Source organism: Thunnus maccoyii, chromosome 6 (genome assembly GCF_910596095.1).
Source record: "Thunnus maccoyii chromosome 6, fThuMac1.1, whole genome shotgun sequence".
Lineage (NCBI taxonomy): Eukaryota > Metazoa > Chordata > Actinopteri > Scombriformes > Scombridae > Thunnus > Thunnus maccoyii.
The window spans coordinates 29,092,108-29,107,573 of record NC_056538.1 but is presented as its reverse complement, the minus strand read 5'-3'; the positions used below and the strand labels follow the sequence as shown (position 1 = coordinate 29,107,573).

Here is a 15,466-nt window from a genome sequence, read left to right as displayed (position 1 = left end):
TTCACTTATTTTTCTCCTTCTTTTACTCAAAATACAAACTTCATGTTCGAGCCCGAATATGATCCAAAATATGCAAGTGGAAAATGCGAAACAACCTTACAACAACAACAAAGACGAGTGAACGGACGGCTGTTTGCGGGCATGTGCCAACAATCTGACGTCAGTCCGTTGGGCAAGTGGAGGTAACTTTGCAAACGGAGAGTTCAGAGCAGGCTGAGGCTCTGGCTTTTGAGTCGGAGGTGATATTTTATATACATTCACCTCACAAAAAGCATGTTATGTCTCCTTTAAGACTGATTCCTCGCTGCTCTGTTTTAACAGAACAAATGCTTCACTTTAAGGACATAATAATTCAATTTCATGGGATCTTCAGTAGTTTTCAGTAGTTTTCCCATTTTCAGTAGTGACAAAAGCTGTTTTACCTGCTAACTTTCAGTAAAAGTTTAACTTCTTCAAATCCATTTAATCTCAAGATTAGATTCACCACTAATTTGATCTCAATTTTAAACTTGAGGTGTCAGCTAAAAGGCACCACTGTACTTATCAAAGGATAAAAAAAAACTGTTCTCCGTTGATTTCTGAAACTGTGAAAATCTCTGCCACTGACACACAGCTTGATACTCACCTACATTAACTGTAGTTCATGACCTGAAAATCTAATGAGCTAATGACGCCTATTAAAGACGTATTAATTCTTCACCCCTTTCACTGTGATGAATTAGAAGCAGCCAATAATTTTCTTATCATGGATCACTTAATGAAATGATGGCACAGTAAATGTCAGATCATTGACGCCAGGCCAGTTAACTATAAAACCTCATTCAGGAATAGACTAGAATAGAATAAAATAGAATAGAATAGAATAGAATAAAATAGAGGACAAGAATGAGAACAGTGAGCTCAAAACAACTGAGTTTCAAAGTGAGTTAAACAGAAAAGTTCATGGTGGCGTTTCCGTTGCAATGTGAGGAAACCAACTGGAACTGAGACTTGTGGGCAAACAAATAATTGTTATATCACCATGACGACAAACAAAGCAGAGGTTGGCAGGAGATATTGTTACTGATGCAAATGAGCTCTTGACTCTGGGAAAACAAAAGCGGAGTCGCCCACAATGAAGCACATCAGCATTAAAAACATCACTCTCTGCTGGGAGACCTCCGATTAAACGTTGAGCTACACTTTATAATGGACTGTTCAGGATGTGTGTGTCTGTGTGTGTGTGTGTGTGTGCATGTGATTGGTTAGGGGTAACGTGTGAATTAAGATTAGGTTAAGTTTAGGGTTAGGGTTTGGGTTAGGATGTCTGCAATAAATGGAAGTCAACACAATGTCATAACATTGCAAACCTGTGTGTGTGTGTGTGTTTGTGTGGGTGAGTGGGTGGGTGTGGCTCAAACCACCGTCACTTTCACTAGTTTACAAGTCATCCCTCTAATTAAGAGACTAGAAACGTGACACCTGTCAGCGTCTGCAGAGCAATTATCCAATTAGGCGAGCTGTGAGGCTGCAGGCTTATGTTTCCCACCCCTAACTGGACAAAAAATATCTGTCCATCCATCACTTCACTATGTGTGTATGTGTGTGTGTGTGTGTGTGTGTGTGTGTGTGTGTGTGTGTGTGTTAGTCAACTTGCCAGTTAAGTATCAAGAATTTCCCTGGTATATAATTTATTCCAGCACACTATACTAACACTTTTAACATTCACTTTACTGTACAGTTACAGCAGATTGACCTGTTAAGTGAAAATCATGCATCTCCATGTTGTCAACTTTTCTGGAATTAACATTATAATTATCAATATTTATGATATTCTATGACTCACTATATGTGTCATTGTTTGAAGTGTTGCTGAGTTAACTGAGAATTAACACCAACTTTGCTGCACTACGCAACTTTTAGACTCATTAGCTTGTTGTTTTTGTCCTCCAGCTACACATAGACTGTGTGGTTGAGTCTCACGGCTCTCATCAACCCCTTCATATAAGACCATTGTTTCCAGTAAACAATCTCTCTAAAGACTGGATATTTTTCTCAGGAGTTGGTGGAGACCAAACAAAAATAAAAGGGGGGTGAATACTGGACTTCAGGTGGACAGAGACATGAGTCCAAATTAATACATTTGTTGCTATGTGTCTGCTGGCTGCATATTTAGACTATTGTTTGTTAATTTTATTCTGTATTGTCATCAAAAATTAAGAATTTCACAGCTTGAGAACTTTGTCAATTTGCTCCAAAAGTACCTGAAATGAAGTTATACAGTACAGTCTGTCCTCTGTCTTTAAATGAATTATTCAACCTGCACCTGCTGGAAATCTGAATGTATGGATCTGAAGAAAACTAGTCACCTGAAACAGTGTCATGTTATATTACAGTATAATGTGAAATTGTGGTGCAGAGGGTGTCAATCATCTAGTCGTGCTAGCCGTTAGCATCATTCTCTACTGCCGCAACTGTTCTGGCCCTTAATCACAATGATTACTTAACCGCAGAGGCTCTTAAGTGCTGCTTATCAGACCTCCTCTGGAGAGCAATTACACCATCATTGCTCTATTTTTCCACATTCACCCTTGTTTTTTTTAACTTCCTGGCCTTTCCCCTCAATCCATCATTCACTGTCCTCCTATCACATCTCTTTTCCTCTGTTGTCCTTAACTATCAGCTCTCCTCTCTTCTCTGACCTTCTTGTATCCTTTATTATAGTTCAATAAAGTGCAGATCAAAGAACTTTAGTTTTTTATTCTCCTGTCCTCTCCTCTTTCTCCATTCATCCATTTGTCCCTTTCTTCCCTTTTCTTGTCTTATCTCTTGCCCTTGAACATTCTCTCCTTTCCTGTCGTGCTCTACATAAAGTGATGTATGATGAAAACAGAGGGGAATAACAGGACTCAGAGTAAAGTCCTGAGCTGCCAGGTGGCAGCTTTCAGAGCCAACCAGTACCACAGCGTGAGGGGAGCTAAGGCTTTTTTTCAAATCCGTGTTGTTTAGACTCTGGTTAGTTTTTGCCCATCTGGTATGATTCCTTTTAGCAGATCTGAACCCAGCAATCATACTCAGGTTGTGGACCAAGACAGCCTCACAGAGACCCATTGTGGGAAGTGGTCTCAGTCTGGTCCCAAGCTGTTCGTTTGTGGTGGGAACGTGATCCAACCTCAATCCGACCCAACTGCTTGGCGTACTCTGTGAGTCTTAGCTAAACGTCACCCATAGGCAGGTGTGCTTTGCATGATGGGATACTGATGAGTGAAATCAGCAGTTGCTAGCAGCTAGCCGGAGAGTTAATCGAGGTCTGACGTGGAACAGCAACGATATTTAGACAGATAAGATCGTGTGAACGTTCACACGTGGCTTTCAGTGATGCATTTTGGTTCACTTGGGTTTTTTTTCATGTGTGTGTGATTGGTTGGTGGTTGGTTAAAGGAAGCAGGTACATAAAGCTGGGGCTCTTAGCTGACCACGGTCATCCTCCTGACTTCAAGGTCGGAGCTAAAACTGAACAGATTATCTTTCCTACGAGGTCAGAGATAGTTCAATACAAGCAATAGAGGAAGTCGGAGGGTAGAATATTGTAAATGATGCAATATTCCGGTGAAAATGAGACAGAACGAGAGTCAGTGTTGCATTTGTTTCTGTAAATTCTTTATTAGTCATTTGATTACAGAATTACTTGCTTTTTCGTTTTTATTACGTTTTTTGCTATCACCAGATTGCATTTTATTTGACATTTATTTGAATGGGAAGGAAAAAGGAGGGATTAAAAACACGAAACTAACTCAACCACCTTCCTGTTGGGCTGAAAGATTGAAGGAGGGAGGAGAAAGGGAGAGAGAAAGAGAGGAAAGAGTGCAGACATAGAGAAGAGAGAAAAAAAAGATTCTACTGCATTTTAATATTACAACTGTTGGAGTTGAAAGCAGCAATTCTGAAAGAGGAACAGAGGATTCATTGTGCTGACTGTTTACTAAAAAGACCATTAAGGTCTGTTGAAGCATTACCCTGCAGCTCAATGAGGCACGATGCTTTCCCGGAGATCACTGTCTCTCTGCCTGAAGTGGCTCATTTGCTCGGCTGTTTAACGGCAACGTAGTTCATGTACCCATTTGTGTAATACATGCGTCACAACAGGAGCTCTTCGAGGTTTATTTTTTTTAACCCTAGAAATTGTCAAATCAGAATAATAAAGCAAATATCGCTCGTAAGTCTTTACAGCATTTCTTCTAGTAGAAACCATTGGTCAGTGGCCATCTTTCATTTTTATGTGAGAATCAACTCCACAGATCGAGTTAATCCATCACAGTAAACATGAATCCATAATGGTTGATATCCGTGTTTTGCAGCCTAGTCTCACCAAATAGCGTATAAATGACATGCCAGTTTCTTAAGTCATTTCGCCTGTTATCACTACACTTTTTTTTTTGCTTTACACATGTCATCTCACGTTTTCACATTTGAGTGACGGGGGGGAAGTGAAACTTTCTTTTGTTTCATAACGTGATTTGGGCTTATTAGGAGGAGGAAGATTGGGTGGATGGTGAGATAGTTAACTAGCAAAAGGTCAAAAATTGCAAAAGCAGCAGGAGAGAACTGTTCAAAACCACCAACTGGACATTTTTACCATAACATCGGGACATTTTTACCTGACGTTTTTACTGTCATGTCAGGCATTTTACTGCCGTTAAACCAGACATTTATACTGCCACATTTTTACTGCATTTTACTGATCACTTTAACCCAAACCATGATCTTTCCGAATCCTAACCAAGTAGTTTTTGTGCCTAAATCTAACCAACGGTGTTAGATGACACGCGAAAAGCTTAAAATGCGTAGACATGACACAAAACGTCCTTAAAGTGATGTGCTGTTTATATGCCATCCTATGAGATCGCATTGCAGCTGCGTTACAAATTCCTGTTTCTTCTGACATTAAGAAACTGAACTCTTGTTAGGAAATAATCCTTCAAAGACACACACAGAGTATCTACTGTACGCCAGCCCAGAGAGCTTTGAATTTCAGACTGTGACACAAGATGAGTAAGAGTGAAAAACCACAGTACAAAATGTGTAGATGAGCAGTTTAACACTCGACCAAATGGCAAACTTGCAGCTTCCTTACGTGTTTATGTTTGTTTATCGTCTGTTTCTGGCAGAAAAAAACACATGAACACTGTTGAGCAGCAAAATCTGGAGCCCAACCTTCATCTGACTGTTCCACCAGCAAATGAACACAACACAGGTGCTATGGCAAAAAAAAATCTGGATTGTCAACAAATTCTAATTAACCAATTAAAAGGCAATTTCTTTGTTTGTTCCTGAGACTGACTGACAGACATACTGAGGTTTGAAGACTGCATTTCAGTAGTAAGAGAAAAAAGGACTGTAATCCCATTTCCAAAGAATCATTGGGGAACCCTTCCAACTTGGTTTCACCCAAAATAAACTAAATTCTAACTGGTAAATAACACCAAAGTTGGTTGTCTTGTGACCTAAAAGAATGAGGTTCTGGCCCTGCTTGCACAGAGCGATAGTGCATGTAGTCAGGGAGGTTCAGTGACAAGCAGCTGATATAGTTGTTCAAGTCTCATGATTTATTAATTGTCTGCAGTCAAAACCCCCGGAGCTGTAGCAGACACATAAGCGCCCACTATACTGTAACGTCAACGCGGCTTTGCCTGTTTTCCATTTACTAATGCAATTTGACTTGGTTTGCAACAAGTTAATGAGCCAAAAAAACAGCCTGCTGTGTGAAAAGTGGAAGTGATGTCAGACTGAATACAAGCTCGAGTTCAAAGTCGAGGGAAAGAGCAGAGGAGACGTTTCTGTATGGCATGTTCTGACTTAATTTCTTTCTTTGATGTCTTAAAACCCCTCCGACAGTTTATCTTGTACAGTAAGAGCATTATGTTCACTTACTGTGACGTGTTTAATCCAGATCATAAACACTGAAGCAATGTGTGACTGAATGTTATGGGATGTGAATATGCTGACATACTGACCTAATGAGCCGGGAATAATCCTAACAACCACAGAAAAACTACAGAAAACATAGATAGATAGCTAGATAGATAAATAGATAGATAGATAGATAGCAGGTTTATAGTTTATGATGTATTTATCTGCTATGGCATTATTATAATATTCCTATTTGTGTATCAGTGGTGCACATTAAATTTAAAGAGAACACTGTATGTATGATTCACTGCTCTTATGTATGACATTTAATGTATATAAAAATACCCAGGCTATAGCAATTCTTCACATTATGATTACCACTGTAAAGATATTTTTTCCTTCCACTAGCACATAAAGTACACAGGTGACAAAGCGGTATATAAATACATGTTTTGCATGTAACGTCTGAGCTCATTCATCCTACACAGTACACAGCTGAATTACAGCTTTTTGTAGCAGGTGACAGTATCACTAACACTTCTTCCTCTCTGGCTAAAGAAAACAGTCAAGAGAAAAGAGTAAAGAGAGGCAAAGCGCTGTAACTACTCACATTCAGGTTCCCGGATCCACCTCCTCAAAAACCAGTTCGTATCCATCCAGAGAAAAGAAAGGTCATTTCATCTCAACCTCCACGACAAAAAAAAAAAAAAAAAAATACAAGTGATGATCCGGTGTAACAGCCAGCGCAGCGCAAAACAGTGTTAGCAGAGCGGCAGCAGCCGGCAGACTGAGAGGCACGGAGGAAGAGAGAGAGAGAGGGAGAGAGAGAGAGAGAGAGAGAGAGAGAGAGAGAGAGAGAGAGAGAGGGCGTAACAATAAGAGAGAGAGAGAGGGAGGGAGGGGGAGAGAGAGTACTGCAGAAAATACTGTACATTAGTAGCACTTAAATACTAATAGTAGTACTTGAATAAATATGCTTAGTTACTTTCCACTAGTGTTTATTTTTGATTGCTGTGATGAGCAGCATTCACTCACTGAGCAAAATGTTTTATTTTTATTTTGTTCATCTACAAATTACAGCTAAATATATGTTTTTATTTCCATGAATACCATAGTTGTATACAGCAACAAGATAGATACCCTGCATGCCTGTGTGTGTCTATAAGTGTCGCTAATTAATCTAAAGAGTCAAAGTATACATGAATAATACAGCAATACAATAACTTGTATGTCAGTAATAGTCGTCACCTCTGACAGAGAACAGCAGCCAGTATAATTTAATTTTATGTCCATGAAGGTCAGGATAATCAATGTACAAAATGGGTTATTTTGCTGCAGATCTAGGTTTTGATAACCTGATAGGCAGCAGAGTATCATCACTGTCATGTCCAGTAAAGTGTTAACTGAACAGCACATGGAGCTCGCTGGCGACAAATCATTTCCTGGCTCGTCTGGAATCTGGCGTTGGGAGACGATGGTGTCATTTCTGTGGAGAATCAGAAACTGATGTCTTTGAAGGGGCTCAAATGTGTTTTGAGTTTGGTGATCGCCCTCTGAAACCTGGAGGAGGCAATATGGTGTGTGCAGCTCGACTTGTTCTGCAGTGTTTTCAGTCTGTTGAAAGAGTGTTAAGTGTGTTGTTGTCATGGGGTTATCCCATGCTTTCTAATAAGCAGGTTGCACACAGCTCTTACATGCAGCCAAGGGACATACAATTCTATTTTTAACTCCATCTTTCCAGCTGATAGGATTGTTGCTACTTGTGTCGTGCTATAGTAACACCATTGTTGCACTACTTCCCTAGGTTCAAGTATCATTGCCAGCCTAGCATTAGCAATCGCATTAGCATGGTATTAAGCTAGAGTTAGCTAACAGTTAAATCACTTCAGCTTGCTGTGCAATGCATAATAACAGTAATCACAACCAGTCGAAGAAACACACACAGTTAAGGTCATTTATTGAAATATTCTTGGGGCACTAAGTGTCTGGTCTGTTTTCAGCCATCTGTTGTAACATTCATGCAGAGTTTCCTGGTCCAACTTTCAAACCGGAAGGAGTAGAGTTCAAAGTCATTAGTAGAGGGGGGCTCAGAATGTACCATATGTAAGCCAGTAAAGAGGGGTGTTATATTAGTGCTGTAGAAATGCTATTTTAGGGGCCCTAAATAAGTATATCATGATATTTCTGTGTATGGATAGATTGAGAGAGGTGTTGATGTGCACAGAAATGTTTTTATACGTAAACATTACATACGTTGGTTGATTGATTTTAATTAACTGTGGTTTGTTTTGTAGGAGTGGTTCCAGTATAAAGCCAGAAGAGTAGAAGTGCCATTCAAGAGTGCAGCTTTGGTCTGGAAAGGCAGCAAGTACTAGAGCCCTAAATCAGGGGTTTAGTGTTTGGTCGTTTTTCTTCTGTTTGTTTGACATAAGTTTCCTCATGACAATTTGAAGAATTTGTCTTTTTATAATTTTCCATTTTTGTCTTTTTTTTTTTACGATTCACATTTGCACACTGCACTTTGCGCTTGACTGGTGACAGGAAGGGGGGTGGGGTGCATGTCTTTCTGAGCCTGTGGTGCAGCTAACAGTGGTGATGAGGTGAGGTCTGCTGCTTCAGTGTGTGCATTATTAATGTTTGTGAGCTGCATTATATAACATGATCTATGCGGTGAAAGAACCCTGATGCATTGTAAACATTTTTCACTTACTGAACCACCAATTTTCTGAAAGTTTAATTGGCCTTTGGCCTGGTAAAATCTGCTCCTAGACAGGAGTTATGTGACTAGGAGGTAATACTCCTCCATATTACTTACTAGTCCTCAAGACAAGGCAAGTTTATTTGTATTCTACATCTCAACAACAAGGCAACTCAAAGTGCTTAACATAAAACATTAAGAGCATTCAAACAAAGTGCAAAAGAAATACATCATAAAAGGCATTACCAATAGTTATTAAAGAGTTAAGAAAAATAATCTAAAATAGAATAAGACAGATAAAATATGAGAATAAAAGTTACAGCGCAGTGTAAGAAGTGAATCAAAAGCCTCAAATTTGGTTTAATAAAAGGCAGCGGTAAACAGAAAAGTGCTCAGTCTTGATTTAAAAGAACTGAGACTTGCAGCAGACCTGCAGTTTTCTGTGAGTTTGTTCCACATATGTGGTGCATAAAAACTGAACGCTTCCCCTCCATGTTTAGTTTTGACTCTGGGAACAGAAAGTAGACCTGTCCCAGACGGCCTGAGAGGTCGGTATTTTGGCCATAAACCATCAGTGCTTTATAAACCAACAGTAGCATTTTGAAATCAATTCTTTGACAGACAGGAAGTCAGTGTAAAGACCTGAGAACTGGAGTGATGTGATCCACATTCTTGGTCTTAGTGAGGACTTTAGCAGCGGCGTTCTGAATCAGCTGCAGCTGTCTGATCAATTTTTATAGAAAGACCTGTAAAGACCACGTTACAGTAGTCGAGTCCACTGACGATAAATGCATGGACAAGTTTTTTCAAATCCTGCTGAGACATAAGTCCTTTAATTCTTGATATATTCTTCAGGTGATAGTAGGCTGACTTTGTAATTGTCTTAATGTGGCTGTTGAAATTCAGGTCTTTGACTACACCAAGATTTCTGGCTTGGTTTATGGTTTTTAACATTATCAATTGAAGTTGAGCACTGACTTTTAATTGTTCTGGCACATCCAATCTTTGATTTGTTCAATGCACTTACTCAGTGCTTGTATTGGACCATAGTCCCCTGGTGATATCGGTATGTAAAGTTGTTTGTCATCTGCATAATTATGGTAACATATATTGTTGTTTTCCCTAATCTTATCCAGCGGGAGCATGTAGATGTTGAACAGAAGAGGCCCCAGAATAGAGCCTTGAGGAACTCCACAGGTCATTTTTGTTTGTTCAGATGTGTAATTACCTATAGACACAAAGTAGTCCCTGTCCTTTAAGTAGCATTTAAACCAGTTAAGTAATGTCTCAGAAAGTCCCACCCAGTTTTCCAGTCAGTGTAGTAATAAGGTATATGAAAATACACACACACACACACACACACACACACACACACACACACACACACACACTGGGGTAAGGGTTACCCCAAATATATATTGATAGATTCACATTCCCAAATCTGAGAATTAGCTGCTTTTCTGTTGTGTTAAATCATCATAAATGATAAATAAATCTAGAGCAGCTCTAACCAGAATAGGATTGTATTCACGATTATATTATTAGTTGTTCTAATAGTTGGTGAGAGCTATGAGAGTGGATCAAAACTGTAAAGTTGCCATATCAAAAACAATGGAAGAGTGTGTGTATGTGTGTGTGTTAGTGTGTGTTAGTGTGTGTGTGTGCATGTTAAGTAAAAGCTACTGTCAGCTTGCTGGTGTAAAACATCTCCCAGCAATGAACCCATTATATCCCATTAAGACACATTAAAACACCATCCAGCTCATTTACTCTGTGTTTTTATGGGAGCTGAGCAGTTCAGACCCACTGAGTGATTTAGAAAACACTGCTGAGAATCAGGCTCTCAAGGCTTTATTTTATTTCTGTTTATTTATGTGGCTGAGCCTACTGCTTTTGCTCTGCTTGATCTGTGCCCATAAATGTTTCAAGATGCTGCCAAACCTTTAAATGATCTTGTTTTATTGACAACTGTGTGGGCATTTGTTAATCCATAAAGGCATAATTAGACTTTAACTACTCAACAGATGTCACAATAACATGATGGGAATATTGTAGTGACACCACAAGAGAGAAAACAAATTTGGAAAATTGGAATAAGAACAGAGTGCACCAGATCATTGGAGATTTTAAAAAATACTACAATAAAGACACTCATCAATAACAACAAGACAAGTAAAATTGACTTTCAAAATTATTTCCAGTGTGCAATATCAGAAAGGAATTCTAGTCATTTCCACAAATAAATACAAATGTGCTGTGAGATCAGGCTCCATATATCATGTGCTATCCTTAATATGTTTCAGCAGCACTACTGAGTACATATTTATGATGATTCACGCAAACAAACCTAATGAATCTTATCGATTATGTCATGGTGACGCCTGTGTTGTCTCTGCTTTTCCTCACCTGTTCAGTTTACCAGTCATCTGAGCATTACTCATCTTCCTGCACAGCTGTTCTTCCTTCAATCATTAGCCCCCCAACTATAAATGGAGGACTGTTCTTCCACCTTGTTTGCCAGATCATTAATTATTGCTACAAGCCATTGTGTTCCTGCTGTTTCTACCTGCATCCAGTCTGGTCCAGTCTGCAACCCCATAATCTCTTCTCTGTAAAATGCTTCAAAGAAACATGTTCTTACTTTGCTTGTGTGCCTTCGTTACTGCAGCTTTGCCAGCATCAGTCATATCAAAAGCCCTTTTAGTGGACAGGGCATTGACAGCGCAAGTCAACAGTGGTTGAAACTATTTCTACAATTATTCCTACTAAAATCTCTCAGTATCCCAATTTCATAACTATGCTAACACCGATTCATTTGTAGCTGCTATACTTGGAAATTAATGTTTAAAAAAAACTTTAATGTCCACAATGCAGAAACTGTCATTAAAAAGAACACAAGACAATTACAACACAATAATAATAAATTAAGCTTCTCCAAAAAAAAAAAAACCCTGAACCATTTGGTCTCCAGACTATCTAAAGCATTATAACACCATTGTGTTAAATAATGTTCTCACTTCAGCATGTGTCTATCCACATGTATCACACCCATCACCCTTCACCAGCTCTGTTGAGACAGGTGGAGTCTGCCAAACACTGGGTGGATCCAAACCAATGTAAAAACACACAGAGAATAAGCACCACTGGGCTACAAAGGATTTTTCAGGACAACCATATGGACTGTCAGTGAGGTGTGATAATTTGAAATGCAGCCGAGCCTTCTGCATCCCTGCACTACAGGTTTCCAGGTGGCTGTGATCAAGAATTGGACACCGTGTAACACAGTCCTGCAAGGATATGCAGAACTCTTAACTTCTCAGTGACAGGTTCACTTATAAAATATGTTGAAAATAGTTTTTTCCACTAAAGTCAAATGGAATCACTTGATTTTCCTCATAAGAAAATGACAGCAGCTGTTTCAGAAAATGCTCCAAAAAAACATAATGTTTACATTCAAGTGACAAAGCGCTCTATTGACCGTGGTGATTATGACTCTTGTGCGTTTGGAGCAAATGATGAAACTGGTTGACGGAGGGAGGAAGTCATGGTGGATGAGCAGGTCAACAAAATGTTGGACTTTGCCATGAGAGATTGCTGTTTATTTCTCATGTTGTACCAACAGATAACAATTTGTTTTAAGCATGTTGTCAGATCACAACACAATTATTTTTCAGTGATTTGTAACAGGTTTGGAAGGTTCAAAGTGAAAAGCTTACACCAGTCGTTCAGTCGGCAGTTACAACATATTTTGTTGGTTAATTTGAAGGACTTGCATGAAATCAGCGCTCACCATCTGTAGTGTTCCCAGTGGTGGGCTGAAGATGCATTTGAGATTACTGTTTGATTGTCATGTTGGCATGGTGATCAACTCAGTGCCACAACTGAAAGTGTGTCTCCGTGTGACGCTGTTTGAAGCTATGTGAGTGCAAACAGTTTACTGGAGAAATGTACTTTTGTTGTATTTTTGTGTTTAGTTTGTTTAGGTTCACACCGCTCTAGTTCAAGAGGGTCTGACCTCCTGGAAGTTATTACACAGAAAGTGCAACCTCATCTAGCACATTACATCATGGTGAAAAGCATGTGTTTTACAGCTGAAGTCCTTGGAGTAATTTAAGGCACCTGTGCATTTGCTGTTTTGTTTTCAAATGGGAAACGGGAAAGTTCTGCACATTTGTGAGCAATTTTAGTCAAAACTCACAAACATAATAGAGACCAAATGCACTCATTTGAAATACTGCAAATGTGATCTGTACCTCCATCAATTTCTACAGCTATACTTACATAGCAGTTACACTTGAAGACAAGTGCTCTGACACTGTTGTGTTTGTGTAACAGCAGCCAGTGTAAACCTACTGATTCTTATGTAGGATTTTTCCTCTCTGCAGGACAACCAGCAGACAAACCGCTGTTATTCAGTAACGCCCCATACATCAACATGTTGCTCAACGGGACGTCGGCAGCGACTCAGACACCCTGGTGCTACAGAGAATAGACTGCAGGACACAATCTGCATTCTTGACCCTCTCCCTGAGCTCCCTCTCTCCTCCACTCCCTCTTTTGGACTTGTTATCCCACTCTGTCCTCAGTTTTCCCCATCTTTATATCTGTTTTCTTTCTATCTGCTCTCCCTCTCTCTCTCTCTCTCTCTCTCTCTGTGGTAACCTTTAACATGTTTAATCTCAAAATTGTACCATGCATCCTCACAGCATTAGAGTTTGTACTCTAAGCAGTACAGAAAAAAAACATACAATATATCCCCATAGATAGGTTGGAGCATACTACCAGCTAAGCTATGAAGGGCTTTCTGACCTGCATCATCTCTCATATGAGAATAATGATTGGAAAATCATCTCTGCAGTGAAATTTATGAAGGTGAAGATTCTCCAGATTCCTCCTTCCATCTGCTCTTCATTTCCTCTTTGGTTTCACAAGTTGTCAAAAAGGTGTGAACAATGTCTGGTTTCAAATATCAACCACATACCGTCAAACCAACGTGACTAAAAAAATACATAAAACATTGAAACACACACACAAAGACGGTGTCGATGCAAACTGGCGATCAGCTGGCAGGCTGTTCCATACTTTAGGAGCATAAGCACTGAACTCTGCTCCAGATTTTTATTTATTTATTCCTGAGATGATGGAAGGCTACTTTGGTGATGCTGCAGATATGTGAATAGTCAGCATCAATCATAACTCCAAACGCTATGATTTATTTTCTCTGTTCAGCTGCAGGAAATGTTGTGACATCCAGAGATTAATATCTTTCAAGCAGTTGAAACGAAAGTGCTAATGTCATCAGGCAACAGTGAAATGTAAAGTTATGTATCGTCTGCAAAGCTACGATTATTGCTTTCATGTTTGCTGACGATGGAGCCAAGCAGGAGCATATACAGATTAAAAAGTCTAAGAATGGATCCTTGTTGGACTCCATACATGCATGTCAATGTCAATACTGAACCACAGGCTCAGACTCAAATGCGGACACAGACTCAGTATCAGTTCAAAATCAGTCCTTTTAATCACAGCGAGGTCGGTACACAGGTGATCAGTCAGCGAAGCAACGGTGTCCAAATCAGCAGGCAAAAAGGCAAAAACAGGTCAGGTAACTATCAGGCTCTCAGAAACTCACACGAGGAAAAATTCTGGGTCGCTGTCACAGAGGAAGAAGACGAACTGGCACAGAAGGACGGGAACAATGAGACACATGTACAACACATCAGGGCAGGGCAGGTAATCACACAGGAAGGAAACACACGAGGACAGGAAGTGAAAGACCTGAAACGAGACAAGAGGTGAGTATCAAAACAAAACAGGAAGTACGAGACAAAGAACACTAGGAGAAAAAAAAAAAAAAAGGTGACTAAACTAAACTGGGACGTGACAGTCAAATCTACTAGAGGTGGGAAAAAACTCCAATGAAAACCTGGTAATTAAGATCAGTATTAAGATAAGAGTGCAACGAAATGCATAGTTTCAATACATTAAAGGATATTCTACAAGTGTTTTCCTTTTCACACAACGTTAGTGTACCACTTCTGAATAGATAAAATAATATGCTTGCAAACTTTCAGAAAATATAGTATATAATAGTGTATATTGCAATATACTTTTTTAAATAAGTGTTTCTATTCAATCACTCTTTAACTCTCTCTCTCTCTCTCTCTCTCTCTCTCTCTATCTCTTAATCTGTGGTTTATATTGTTATGAAACTGTGTCTGGAATATTAATTGATGTTTGCATTATACCAAACACAACATCTTGGCAGACGCTGCGGTGTATTAACTAAACTGCAACACATACACAGAAGATAAACTCATGTGTGCTGCAGAGGTTCAGTGTATGAACTGTTAATAAACCTCCCACAAAGAAGGATATAAGATTTACTACTAGTTATTTTACAAGAGCTTCATTAACGACAAATTTAAACACTTGTTGTTAGTCGGTCTCACAAGCTGAAATATCCCGCTCTGCACGATACAAAGCTTAAACTGTGCAAAAAGCAAAAGAGTCTTACAGTTAAAAGGGATCTTAGTCACAATCATTAAATGGTTTCACTTTTGTTGACATCAAACCTTAATCCTCATTATGGCCTTTCAGGGAATACACAGATTCTTCATCTCAATACTCATCACATACAGACGTCAAGCAGCTTCCGTTATTTAAAGAAATAGATAAAAAGAGAAAATGTAAAAGCTTCAAAGCAACAAAATTTACGTCACAGAGTTAACTGGTAGTGCAGTGGGGGCGGCTGTAAAATCTTCACAGGATGTGAGCATATTGTTCACTAGAGGACTGCGTGCTAATCTGCACTGAATATAATTCATGTGAAAACATTCTTTATTTAATGTACAATATGTCATGTTTACTGAGAAAACG

At 39.2% G+C, this 15,466-nt stretch overlaps 1 protein-coding gene across 1 annotated transcript in view; it reads right to left on the bottom strand.

Annotated features, from left to right (window-relative positions):
- Positions 1 to 6,658, bottom strand: part of gpr4 (G protein-coupled receptor 4) — a 49,110-nt gene extending 42,452 nt beyond the window's left edge. Inside the window, exon 1 of the mRNA XM_042413154.1 lies at positions 6,500 to 6,658. The gene's annotated coding sequence lies outside the window, so the exon portion shown is untranslated. The remainder of the gene's footprint in view (positions 1 to 6,499) is intronic.
- Between the last annotated feature and the right edge of the window lie 8,808 nt (positions 6,659 to 15,466).